This window comes from Girardinichthys multiradiatus, chromosome 11, assembly GCF_021462225.1.
Source record: "Girardinichthys multiradiatus isolate DD_20200921_A chromosome 11, DD_fGirMul_XY1, whole genome shotgun sequence".
Taxonomy (NCBI): domain Eukaryota; kingdom Metazoa; phylum Chordata; class Actinopteri; order Cyprinodontiformes; family Goodeidae; genus Girardinichthys; species Girardinichthys multiradiatus.
In genome coordinates this window covers 42632134-42645925 of record NC_061804.1, presented here as the reverse complement: position 1 = coordinate 42645925, position 13792 = coordinate 42632134, and the positions used below count along the sequence as shown (strand labels likewise).

At 43.2% G+C, this 13792-nt stretch overlaps 1 protein-coding gene across 3 annotated transcripts in view; it reads right to left on the bottom strand.

Moving 5' to 3' along the window:
- The window catches only part of robo3 (roundabout, axon guidance receptor, homolog 3 (Drosophila)), a 233445-nt gene that overhangs the window by 139769 nt on the left and 79884 nt on the right, over positions 1 to 13792 (bottom strand). The window lies entirely within an intron of this gene.

Below are 13792 nucleotides of genomic sequence, written 5' to 3'. Positions count from 1 at the left end.
TTTCAACACGTCACACATACACATAGTGCTATTTATTTTCCATGTCAAGTAAATACAATCACCTTATGTTATGGGTCTAAAGCTGTTTATTAAATAATAATCAATAATGAAATCATTATGTAAAGGTAACAGGCTATAACAACAATGACATCCCATTTGCCAACAATCAGCATCAGCTTCCTCAAAAACAGCAGCAACCGCATTGGCAAGCTTTCAAGGCCGCTCTGGCACCTTCTGGCATCCTCGCGGAATCCCCTGCCACCCTGCATTGGCTGTGGCATAAGTGCCACAGCCAATGCAGACGTGCACAGCGCCCCCTACCAAACAAGCTGGGTAGCTCGGTCAGCAGGGAGCTGAGGAAGAGCGGCTGCTGACGTCACTCTGCTGCGCCCGCAGCTCGGAATGCTTTTTCGTTTTGGAGTTCTGGGCAGTACTTTGCGGGCAGACCACGAAAACAAAAAAGCAATGTCTGCTTTGTTTTCTTTTTGATTATGGCATAAAATGTGCAGTCATGAAGAAGAGAATGCAAATAGGATGATTGATTACTAATTTTATTTATGGGTCAAATAACGCAGCCGCATTCTTAAAATGAAAAAGCATTTCTGGAAATGCTTTTTCATTTTAGAATTTAACATTTCAAATTGAAGTTTGGTATCTATTTGCTGGGGTACATTTTGAAAAATAAATCTCAAATGTCTTTTTCTTTTTCATTTTAATTAAGTGAAAGCATGAGCAGTCTTGAAGAAGAAAATTAAAATGCAAATAGGATGATTGATTACTAATTTTATTTATGGGTCAAACAATGCAGCCACATTCTTAAAATGAAAAAACACTTCTGAAAATTGTTCTTTCTGGACATAGATGGACATCCTGAATCCTTCTTTCATGTTGAAGTTCTTAATAACCCAAACTAACCCGGGTCTGGGCAGTACCGGCGCTGTCTGCCTGCCTCTGCCCCAGGAGGGAAGGGGACCACCTCCTGGGTCCGGGGGCTGGTTGCCCCGAGGGAGTACCGGCGCCTGGACCTGGGAGTATAGAGTATGCATGGGGAGTGTGAGTGAGTGTATGACGTCCGTTGTTGTTCATCCTCACGTTGGGTGTGAGTGATTTTATGTGTATGCATGAGGGTGGGAGTGGGTGATTGTGGCTGTGTGTGCCTGTTTTTTTTTTTTTTTTAGTTTTTTTTTTTTGCGACAGGTTGGGTCTTGAACTGCTCCCTCTCCTGGATCAACTTCCTCCCCGCCACACCGCCTGCCGGTGGTTGGAGTCTCTGCCCGCTGGGGTACTTGTGGTTCTCGGTGTCCGGGGCCAGGTGCTTTGGTGTGTGCTGGCTCACTCCCGGTGGCTGCTTGTCGGGGCCTGGCCCCCTGGGCTCTGTCGGGCCTCTGCTTGGGGGGTGGTGTGTCCCGGGGTCTTGGGTCTCTGGATCCATGGCTGGATCTGCTCGGGCGTGGACGGCTGCTGGCGGGGCCTGTGGACTTGTCGCTGCGACTCCCTGGGGCTTCTGCATTGTCGCTGCTGGGTGGCTCCCCTGGGACTCTCTACTGCTCTTCTCTGGGGGGGTTGCAGTAGTCCCGGCGATGGTTCTCCTGGGGTTCCTGTGCTTTGGGGACCTTTAGATGTCTGTGACCCAGATCTCCTCAGTGTCCGTCCAGGGACCAGGGGGCAGGCCTGTGGGTCCTCACACTTGCTATTGTATATTTTTGTGGAGAAACCTTGTATACAGGAGCGCGTCCACACCCATACTCACAGGTGTTAAGCTTCAGGTGTTGACAGATACCCAGATGTTCTATTTTGGGCTGCACCTCTCACTAAGTACATTTTACATTCAGAATTACCGTGTGCTATTTTGTTAAAAAAAAAACAAAAAAAAAACAGCTGCAGGTGTATAAGCAAGCAGGGTGTAATCTTGTATTCTCTTTATCCTTCTTTCTCTCCTCCACTCTTTCCTCCTTTTCTCCCCTTTTTCCCCATCTTTATCTTTTTTGAGCTTCTTTTTTCCTTTTCATTTCAGTCTCCGTGTCCGTAACAATTGAAATATTCCCAAATAAGTTTATAATAAAGTTTCTTCTATAAATATCAAGCAGAGCTTTAAAGCATTATCTGTGATGCTCCGCTTATGAAAGTAAATCTGTTGGGCAATTTCTTAGCACTCAGACAACAATTCTGAGCGCTACTCTGCCAGACAGGACACGGTTAAAAAAAAAAATAATAACCCAAACTAACTTTTCTAGGTGCTGCAAGTAGCACTTTACTTGTACTGACCATATCCGTAAAATGATCTGAAACAATGTGAATTTTGCAACATGTCCATCTCTGCCAAACCTTTTGGCCATGGTGACATATATTTTAACAAGATATGGTATTTTAAAGAATCAACAAAGTCAACATGTTTTGGAGCCATGTTTTATATCCACCAATGTAGACATTGTTCATTCTGCTCTGTCCATTTGTATTGCATTATTTGGTTAAAGGTAGCTAAGTCATTTTCTCTGTATACCTGAATAAATATGACATATGAGATCAAGGTAATTAGAGAATCACTTGTTTTGTCTTATCAGGTAATCTCCTTTTAACTTGCAGCACAATTAAGAAAGATCAGTTTTTATGCAAAAGTGAAAATGTTCTAGATAATTTTTTATTGACAAAATAATATTGTTACTTTCATAACATGATAGGATTAGAAAAAAAAAAAAAACAATTCCACATTGTTTCCAGGACAAAATATTTTCACAAATTTAGTACACATTGTAATTTTTCTGTATTAGAAGCAGCAGGATGTCATGTAATTTTTCTCTCTCAGCAGTTTTTGGCAGAAGTAGTTCTGCTTGCTCAAAATAATCTTCCTCGCAGGCCCCAAGTGGTGTCAGGACAGAGGGTCAGAGCCTGCAGCCGGCTGCCACACTGTGCTGCCCTGTAATTTAGCCTCCTATGCTTCCCCACCCCACAGAGCTCCCATCCGTTCGTTTCATGCGAGATGAAATGACTCTTCCAATTCACCCTGTCTGCAGCAGAACTCCGGAGAGGAGGGGGTGGGGAGATGAAGTAGCGGCAGCAATTATGAAACAACCCCCCCTCCTTCCCTTCTTGCCAACACACACTCCTACAAAGCTACAAGAGAACCTGAAAAATTTTTTTTTCTGCTTCACAGAAAAGCTCCTTTGGCTCCATTCTGCTTGCACATCACCTGGTGTTAACAGGCAGCCCTGGCCTTTTATTTGCTATTATGCAGTGTGACAGGGGCCATTCAAGCAGGGCTGTTAGTAGCCGCACAGGAGATGCCTTCTTTTTAAGAAGAATAAATGGAATGCATTTTCTTAAGGAAGGTGTGTAAATTTTAGTTTATCTTTATTTTTATACACTTTTGTGAAAATGTATTTGCCCTCTGAAAGAATTTTGTAGTTTGCTTTTTTGTCATACCTAAATGTTAGAATCAAATTGTATTACCAGACAAAGAAAACCAGAGTAAATATAAAAGCAATTTTTTAAATGATGATTTCATTTATTAGAAGAAAGAAGTTTTCACTTTTACGCTGATGATACTCAGCTTTACTTATCCATAAATCCTAATGAGCCCAACCAGTTAGATAGACTACAAGCATGTCTTGTAGACATAAAAACTTGGATGACTTTAACATTTTTGCTTCTAAATTCAGACAAGACAGAAGTTGTCGTCTTTGGACCGGAGTCAAAAAAAACAAATTGCTTAGTCAATCACTTAACCTGGATGGCATTAAATTGACCTCCGATAATAAAGTAAAAAACCGTGGTGTTATTTTTGACCAGGACATGTCATTTAAATCCCATATTAAACAGGGTTCCAAGATTTCCTTCTTTCACCTCCGGAACATTGCCAAAATTAGAAATATCCTGTCCAGGAGTGATGCTGAAAAACTAGTCCATGCATTTGTTACTTCAAGGCTGGACTATTGTAATTCTTTACTATCAGGATGTCCACAAAATGCAGTTAAAAGCCTTCAGTTGATTCAAAATGCTGCAGCAAGAGCTCTGATGAAAATTAAAAAGGGAGATCATATTTCTCCTATTTTAGCTTCCCTTCATTGGCTCCCTGTTAAATCCAGAATGGAATTTAAAATTCTCCTCCTCACATATAAAGCCCTTAATGATCTAGCTCCATCATACATCAGTGATCTGATTGTTTCATATGTTCCTAACAGAGCACTTCGTTCACAGACTGCAGGTTTACTGGTGGTTCCTAGAGTCTCTAGAAGTAGAATGGGAGGCAGATCCTTTAGTTATCAGGCTCCTCTCCTGTGGAACCAGCTGCCAGTTTAGTCCGTGAGGGAGACACCCTGTCTACTTTTAAGGCTAGGCTTAAAACTGTCCTTTTTGATAAAGCTTATAGTTAGAGTGGCTTAGGTTATCCTGGTCTATCTCTGTAGTTATGCTGCTTTAGGTTTAGGCTGCTGCAGGACATAATGACCGCTTTCACCCTCTTCACTACATTCTCACACTACTCTCCAATTTTGCATTATTTGCTGTTATTTGAGCTTTTATCTTTGTTCTCTCACTTTTCTCTTCCTAGAAGCTACACCTGGCCTGGCTCTGTGTCTACCTGTGACACCTTTCTGGAGGGGGGCATCGTCCAACCTTCTGCTGGCAACAACTTAATGCTCACCTTCTACCGATGATCCACATGGCCCTGTCTTTCAGTGTTTAACCCTTTCTCTCTCCTAGACATAGCTACTGGCTGAGCTTTTCGTTCGTTCGTTCGTCGTCTTCTGCTTATCCAGGACCGGGTCGCGGGGGCAGCAGACTCAGCAGAGACGCCCAGACGTCCCTCTCTCCAGACACCTCCTCCAGCTCCTCCAGGGGGAGCCCAAGGCGTTCCCAGGCCAGCCGAGAGACATAGTCCCTCCAGCGTGTCCTGGGCCGTCCCCTGGGCCTCCTCCCGGTGGGACGTGCCTGGAACACCTCCCGAGGAAGGCGTCCAGGAGGCATCCGGTATAGATGCCCGAGCCACCTCAACTGGCTCCTCTCAATGTGGAGGAGGAGCGACTCTACTCCGAGCTCCTCCCGGATGGCCGAGCTCCTCACCCTATCTCTAAGGGAGTGCCCGGGAGCTTCCTCCGTGGGAGTGCACCCCACGGAGGAAGCTCATTTCAGCCGCTTGTATCCGTGATCTCGTTCTTTCGGTCATGACCCAAAGTTCATGGCCATAGGTGAGGGTAGGAACGTAGACCGACCAGTAAATTGAGAGCTTTGCTTTTCGGCTCAGCTCTCTCTTCACCACAATGGACCGGCACAGCGCCCCCATTACTGTGGCAGCTGCACCGATCCGTCTGTCGATCTCCCGCTCCATTCTTCCCTCACTCGTGAACAAGACCCCGAGATACTTAAACTCCTCCACTTGAGGCAGGAACTCCCCTCCAACCTGAAGAGGACAAGCCACCCTTTTCCGGTTGAGTACCATGGCCTCGGACTTGGAGGAGCTGATCCTCATCCCAGCCGCTTCACACTCGGCTGCGAACCGCCACAGCGCATGCTGTAGGTCTTGGCTAGAGGGGGCCAGCAGGACCACGTCATCCGCAAAAAGAAGAGACGAAATCCACTGGTCCCCAAACCAGACCCCCTCCGGCCCTTGGCTGCGTCTAGAAATCCTGTCCATAAAAGTTATGAACAGGACCGGCGACAAAGGGCAGCCCTGCCGGAGTCCAACATGCACTGGGAACAGGTCCGACTTAGTGCCGGCAATGCGGACCAAACTCCTGCTCCGCTCGTACAGGGACCGGATGGCCCCTAATAAAGGGCCCCCGATTCCATACTCCTAGAGCACCCCCCACAGGGCATCACGAGGGACACAGTCGAATGCCTTCTCCAGGTCCACAAAACACATGTGAACCGGTTGGGCAAACTCCCATGAACCCTCAAGCACCCTGTAGAGGGTATAGAGCTGGTCCAGTGTTCCACGGCTGGGACAAAAACCACACTGTTCCTCCTGAAGCCGAGGTTCGACTATCGGTCGGACTCTCCTCTCCAATACCCTGGCGTAGGCTGAGCTTTTATTGTAACTAATTATGTGTGCTCTCTATCAGACTCTAACCTTGAAAACTGGCTCAGAGTTTATCTGTTCTTTCTTTCTAGGTGAAACAACTAAAGGCGCTACATCCATTAACATTTACATTTCCTTCCCATAGAAAGTACTCCTGGATCAGTGCTTCTTTGTTCACTTTGTGTCTCTGCTCTGTTCTCTCAAATCCCCAGTCGGTCGTGGCAGATGGCCGCTCACACTGAGCCTGGTTCTGCTGGAGGTTTCTTCCTGTTAAAAGGGAGTTTTTCCTCTCCACTGTCGCTACATGCATGCTCAGTATGAGGGATTGCTGCAAAGTCAACGCCAGTGACTGTCCACTGTCTTTACATGCTCATCCAGGAGGAGTGAATGCTGCAATCACTGACTGGATGCAATCTGCTGGGTTTCCTTAGACAGAAAAACGTTTTATCCAATTTGAATAAATAATTGAATCTGACTGTACTGTTCAATGGTTAGGATTAATTGGAATGTACCGGACGTTTGTGAAGTGCCTTGAGATGACATGTGTTGTGAATTGGCACTATATAAATAAAACTGAATTTATTTGAATTGAATTAAGCCAACCTGGCCCTATGTGAAAATATAATCAGTTCCCTCGTTAAATCATAAATAACTGTGATTAAACCTTTAGAATAATAAAAAAAACGACTTCAATAGAACCTCTCTGACAACAAGAGAGATCCGAAAAAGCAACACATCTTGCCCAAATCTGAAAAAACTCAAAAACAGAGGAGAAACAAACTCACTGACATCTCTGTCTGGAAGTCTGGAAAGGGTTGCTAAGCCATTTCTAAGGCTTTGGGACTCCAGTGAAATCATAGGGAGTGAGAGCCGTGGAACAGAGGTGAACCTTCCCAGGAGTGGCCAACATATCAAAATTGATATTCAAGTGGCAAGATAACAACAAAGCTCTTTGAAACTTGTGCATCCTGTTACAATACTGACATTTTATTTTTTGCTACCATAATAGTATTTATGCTTTACAGTAGAAATCAAATCTGCAAATCATATCTAATGATTAAAAAGCATCCTGACAAAACAACAGATATGTGGGCAATTATCACACACATTCACGTTTCAGACAGTGTTATTTTTTTACAAACATTGACTGCAGTCTGAACATGCCAGGAGCTTTGTCTCCTGTATTGAGTTTGACCCCATCTTACCAGCCTCCAGCTGAGAGGTAAGCCAATATTCTGTTATTACTTTAGTGGTGTTTGATGCAAAGTAGCCCATTATATTTCCAGGACAGAGCTATTGGCTCTGGCAAATTGGAAAAGGAAAGTAATTACACTATGAATGTACACAGCTAGCTTATTTGTCTGTATTGAAAATTGATCTAATAAAGCAAAATAAGACAGCAGAGATGTTCTCGTTTTAATGGAAGAAGCAGGAGAAAATAGTCTGACTCTGACCACATACGAGGCAGCAGCTGCTTGCTAACAAAGCTTTCAGGCAGAGATTGAATGTGACTCTAGGAGTGAAGGTAATGAGAGCAAAGTCAGAGTCTGTAAGGAAGGTCATGTTATTTGGGCTACTTTGAAATTACTTGAGATTTCGGCTCTTGTTCTGACAGATATTATTGGGCGATCAAAATCTTTTGGTAAAGACATTGATCGGTTTTAAAAAGAATTTCAATTAGGCACGCCTGTCCCTATCTCCAAAACTTGGTTTTCTGTCAGAAAAGGGTTTGAGGGCGGACCAAATTGCAGACAAGAGCTGGGCAGCAGCATGTTGTAAAAGGTTTTAGCTTTATTTCCAGAGGTTTTCAAAAGAAACCAAACAAGGCACTGCAGATACAAAGTCCTGATCCAAAAACTTACAAGATGTTCTGTGGGCACATGGAAAAAACTCAGCACGAATACGTGGGTTGAGAACGGGGTATGACAAACACAAGGAACCAGCAACGAACAAAGACACAAAACCAACTTATATACTGAGGGATAACAAAGGCAGATAATCAACGGAACAGGGAACAGGTGTGACAAGGAGGCAGGGAAGCAGAAGGAACAGGTAAAACAAATACAAAGGCTGACGATGGACAAAGTAACTAATAAACAATAAACAGAAACACAGACCAAGCAAACCTATGGACAAAGATAAATAATCAAATGGGGAATAAGAAAACTAGAATAATCATGACTAAAGTAAACAGAGAAACTAGAGGGAACATAGGAACAACAATAAAAACCTGAGAATAAACAAAGAACCCATAAAGAAAACCTGAATACAAAAGTAAACAAACCTAACCACACTGACTGGATTAACTGGAAAGGAAACAGAAAATAAACTATTAAACAAGAAGAGTGCAAAGGAACAAATAATAAAACACAATTAAACACAAAGATACTAAAGAGAAATAAAACTAGAGAATCCAGGGAAGACCAAGAACTATAATAATTACAATAATAATAATAATAATAATAATAATAATAAACCATACAAAGTAATAAGAAAACAACCATAAAAGAACTTAAGAAGTAAACACTAGGAGGCGGAAGAGGGAGAAAAGAAAACATGATACAAAAACCAAAATAGAAACATCTAAGCAAAAGGTAAACAAACACAAAGCCACAAACAAAGTCCAAAAATGTCACTCCGTGACAGTTTTCCACAGATTGGAATGGTGGAATAAGCAATTAAATGTAGACTCCAACACAATGCAGCTGTTCTAAGGCCTCTGAGGCTTTACAACAAACGTGAGTAAATAAACAGCATCATGAAGACCAATGAATACTACAGACAGGTCAAGAATTCCTTGTATATGAAATACTGTGTTGTGAAAAACTAAAACTGCGCATCACATTGTAGTAGATTAAAACCTTGTTTGGTATCTTAAGGGTTACTGTTGCAGCCCTCAACAAACAATTAAAACAGTAAATATGGTGGAGGCAGCATCATGCTGTGTGGTTGCTTTTCTTTAGCAGGAGCAGAGACTTTGGTCAGAGTTGACAGGAAGATGGGTGGAGTGAAATACAGGGCAATGATTGTAGAAAACCAGTTAGAGACAGCAAATGACTTGAATCTGGAGTGGAGGTTAAGCAAGACAACAGCAATAAACATACAGGTCCTTCTCAAAATATTAGCATATTGTGATAAAGTTCATTATTTTCCATAATGTCAGGATGAAAATTTAACATTCATATATTTTAGATTCATTGCACACTAACTGAAATATTTCAGGTCTTTTATTGTCTTAATACGGATGATTTTGGCATACAGCTCATGAAAACCCAAAATTAGCATATCATTAAAAGGGTCTCTAAACGAGTGATGAACCTAATCATCTGAATCAACGAGTTAACTCTAAACACCTGCAAAAGATTCCTGAGGCCTTTAAAACTCCCAGCCTGGTTCATCATTCAAAACCCCAATCATGGGTAAGACTGCCGACCTGACTGCTGTCCAGAAGGCCACTATTGACACCCTCAAGCAAGAGGGTAAGACACAGAAAGACATTTCTGAACGAATAGGCTGTTCCCAGAGTGCTGTTTCAAGGCACCTCAGTGGGAAGTCTGTGGGAAGGAAAAAGTGTGGCAGAAAACGCTGCACAACGAGAAGAGGTAACCGGACCCTGAGGAAGATTGTGGAGAAGGGCCGATTCCAGACCTTGGGTGACCTGCGGAAGTAGTGGACTGAGTCTGGAGTAGAAACATCCAGAGCCACCGTGCACAGGCGTGTGCAGGAAATGGGCTACAGGTGCCGCATTCCCCAGGTCAAGCCACTTTTGAACCAGAAAGCGCCTGACCTGGGCTACAGAGAAGCAGCACTGGACTGTTGCTCAGTGGTCCAAAGTACTTTTTTCGGATGAAAGCAAATTCTGCATGTCATTTGGAAATCAAGGTGCCAGAGTCTGGAGGAAGACTGGGGAGAAGGAAATGCCAAAATGCCAGAAGTCCAGTGTCAAGTACCCACAGTCAGTGATGGTCTGGGGTGCCGTGTCAGCTGCTGGTGTTGGTCCACTGTGTTTTATCAAGGGCAGGGTCAATGCAGCTAGCTATCAGGAGATTTTGGAGCACTTCATGCTTCCATCTGCTGAAAAGCTTTATGGAGATGAAGATTTCATTTCTCAGCACGACCTGGCACCTGCTCACAGTGGCCAAAACCACTGGTAAATGGTTTACTGACCATGGTATCACTGTGCTCAATTGGCCTGCCAACTCTCCTGACCTGAACCCCATAGAGAATCTGTGGGATATTGTGAAGAGAACGTTGAGAGACTCAAGACCCAACACTCTGGATGAGCTAAAGGCCGCTATCGAAGCATCCTGGGCCTCCATAAGACCTCATCAGTGCCACAGGCTGATTGCATCCATGCCACGCCGCACTGAAGCAGTCATTTCTGCAAAAGGATTCCCGACCAAGTATTGAGTGCATAACTTTACATGATTATTTGAAGGTTGACGTTTTTTGTATTAAAAACACTTTTCTTTTATTGGCCAGATGAAATATGCTAATTTTGTGAGATAGGAATTTTGGGTTTTCATGAGCTGTATGCCAAAATCATCCGTATTAAGACAATAAAAGGCCTGAAATATTTCAGTTAGTGTGCAATGAATCTAAAATATATGAATGTTAAATTTTCATCATGACATTATGGAAAATAATGAACTTTATCACAATATGCTAATATTTTGAGAAGGACCTGTACACCCCAAGCTACGATGGAATGTTTTCCATTCAAAATGTATTCATGTGTTAGAGTGGCCCAGTCAAAGCCAAAACCGAACTGTAATTCGGGAAGACAAAATTAATGTTCACAGACCAATTTGATGGAGCTTGAGCTATTTTGCAAACAAGAATGGGCAAAAAATGTCACCCTCTAGATATGCAAAGGTTTTTAATACCCACAAGTCTTCCAGCTGTAGCTGAAAAGAAAGAAGGTTCTGTGAACCAACAGCAGTAGAGACATACAGGGGTTGGACAATGAAACTGAAACACCTGGTTTTAGACCACAATAATTTATTAGTATGGTGTAGGGCCTCCTTTTGCAGCCAATACAGCGTCAATTTGTCTTGGGAATGACATATACAAGTCCTGCACAGTGGTCAGAGGGATTTTAAGCCATTCTTCTTGCAGGATAGTGGCCAGGTCACTACGTGATACTGGTGGAGGAAAACGTTTCCTGACTCGCTCCTCCAAAACACCCCAAAGTGGCTCAATAATATTTAGATCTGGTGACTGTGCAGGCCATGGGAGATGTTCAACTTCACTTTCATGTTCATCAAACCAATCTTTCACCAGTCGTCATCCTGATACACGGCACCGCCTTCAGGATACAATGTTTGAACCATTGGATGCACATGGTCCTCAAGAATGGTTCGGTAGTCCTTGGCAGTGACGCGCCCATCTAGCACAAGTATTGGGCCAAGGGAATGCCGTGATATGGCAGCCAAAACCATCACTGATCCACCCCCATGCTTCACTCTGGGCATGCAACAGTCTGGGTGCTACGCTTCTTTGGGGCTTCTCCACACCGTAACTCTCCTGGATGTGGGGAAAACAGTAAAGGTGGACTCATCAGAGAACAATACATGTTTCACATTGTCCACAGCCCAAGATTTGCGCTCCTTGCACTATTGAAACCGACGTTGGGCATTGGCATGAGTGACCAAAGGTTTGGCTACAGCAGCCCGGCCGTGTATATTGACCCTGTGGAGCTCCCGACGGACAGTTCTGGTGGAAACAGGAGAGTTGAGGTGCACATTTAATTCTGCTGTGATTTGGGCAGCCATGGTTTTATGTTTTTTGGATACAATCCGGGTTAGCACCCGAACATCCCTTTCAGACAGTTTCCTCTTGCATCCACAGTTAATCCTGTTGGATGTGGTTTGTCCTTCTTGGTGGTATGCTGACATTACCCTGGATACCGTGGCTCTTGATACATCACAAAGACTTGCTGTCTTGGTCACACATGCACCAGCAAGACGTGCACCAACAATTTGTCCTCTTTTGAACTCTGGTATGTCACCCATAATGTTGTGTGCCTTTCAATATTTGGAGCAAAACTGTGCTCTTACCCCGCTAATTGAACCTTCACACTCTGCTCTTACTGGTGCAATGTGCAATCAATGAAGACTGGCTACCAGGCTGGTCCAATTTAGCCATGAAACCTCCCACACTAAAATGACAGGTGTTTCAGTTTCATTGTCCAACCCCTGGACAACCTGTAATTAGTTGCTCTACAAGTTATTGACTGAGGGTGGCTCAAGAAATCATTACAATTATGTTACACTTTCTAGCTTTACAATTCTGCACTACGTTGTGTTGCTCTATGACATAAAATTCCCATAAAATACATGAAATTCTTAGTTTCAACATGATAAAATTTGGAAAGTTAAAGGGCCATAAAACATATGGCCAGGCATTGTATTACTAATGCTACTACATAAAACCAAAAAGTCCTATATAAATGACTATAATAGTTATACCAGGTAACTGTTTCCAGCTGTTTTGATCATAATAACCAGACATGCATGTTGAGAGAGCACCCTGTTTAAAATCAGTGTCAGCATTTCAGTGTACTGTCAGACCGATCTTTAATTTAAACAACAACTAATTTTAGTTTGTACTTTTAAAAGCAATGCTGGGAGCCTGACAAGCTCACTACAAAGCTTTCATGGCTTTGTAGTAGGCCTGTAGTTGGCAGTTTACTGTACCTGCCTATTACGTTTAAGGTTATGTTCACGTAGCCGGCAAATGTGGCCCAAATCCAAAAAAATCTGATATATTCCACTTCCATATGTGGTACTAAATCGGATATGTTTCTGATGGTTTTCAAAGTGTCAGCAGTCTGAACCGTCATGTTGTATTTCATCTGACAACGTTGTCCTGGCTCCGACTACGCATCCACACAGATTTTCCACAGACGCAGCAGTCACTGCTCCACTAGAGGCCATTGTTGGGCTTTCTTTTTTCTTACCTTTCTTCATCTTGTTATGTTGGAGTCATAATATTGTCACTTCCCATTGCTCAACAACTTAAAAAATGATACACAGACACTGACATTCATTTTTACTTCTGTAAACAGTGTGCTGCTGTGTGACGTTAATTTTCTCCTTCTGTGGATGCAGGCTGCTTTGGGGTTGTGAACTTCTCAGAATGAAGTCTGATGGCGGTCGCAATAAATCAGTAGTGAACCACCACGCAAAAAAAAATCTGATTCCAGCGAAATCAGAAGTTCTCCTTCGTGTATGGGTGAGGAAGGGTTCCATATGATTATTCTTCGAGGCCTTTACTGGCTCTCCATGCAGAGTAGTTCGGCTCATGTGATGGAGCATTGTCCAGCAGAAAAATTATAGTCTTCTAAAAAGAGGCAGACTTATTGTACCGCTGCTTGAAAAAGGTGTCTTCTAAAACCTGGCAGAACATTTGGGTTTTGAGTTTGAGTCCATTTACAACCCAAAAAGGTTTAAGTATCTTTTATAATATCAGCCCTACCAGTACCGCTCCTCCATGGTGTCTGAGTAATGGTAAACGGATGGAATTTATATAATGCTTTTCCACTCAAACCAACCACTCAAAGCAATTTGAGAGCCACATTTACTCAGTCACACTCACAAACGCACACACATTCATACACAAATACGCAGATTGGTAGGCAACCTGGGGTAAAGTGCCTTGCCTAAGGGCACATTGACACACGGTAGGGGGAAACTGCAATCAAACCCACACCTTTCAGCTTGCAAGAAGATTACTCTTTCCATTGCTATAGGGTGTCTATCGCCTCCGGCCACACCT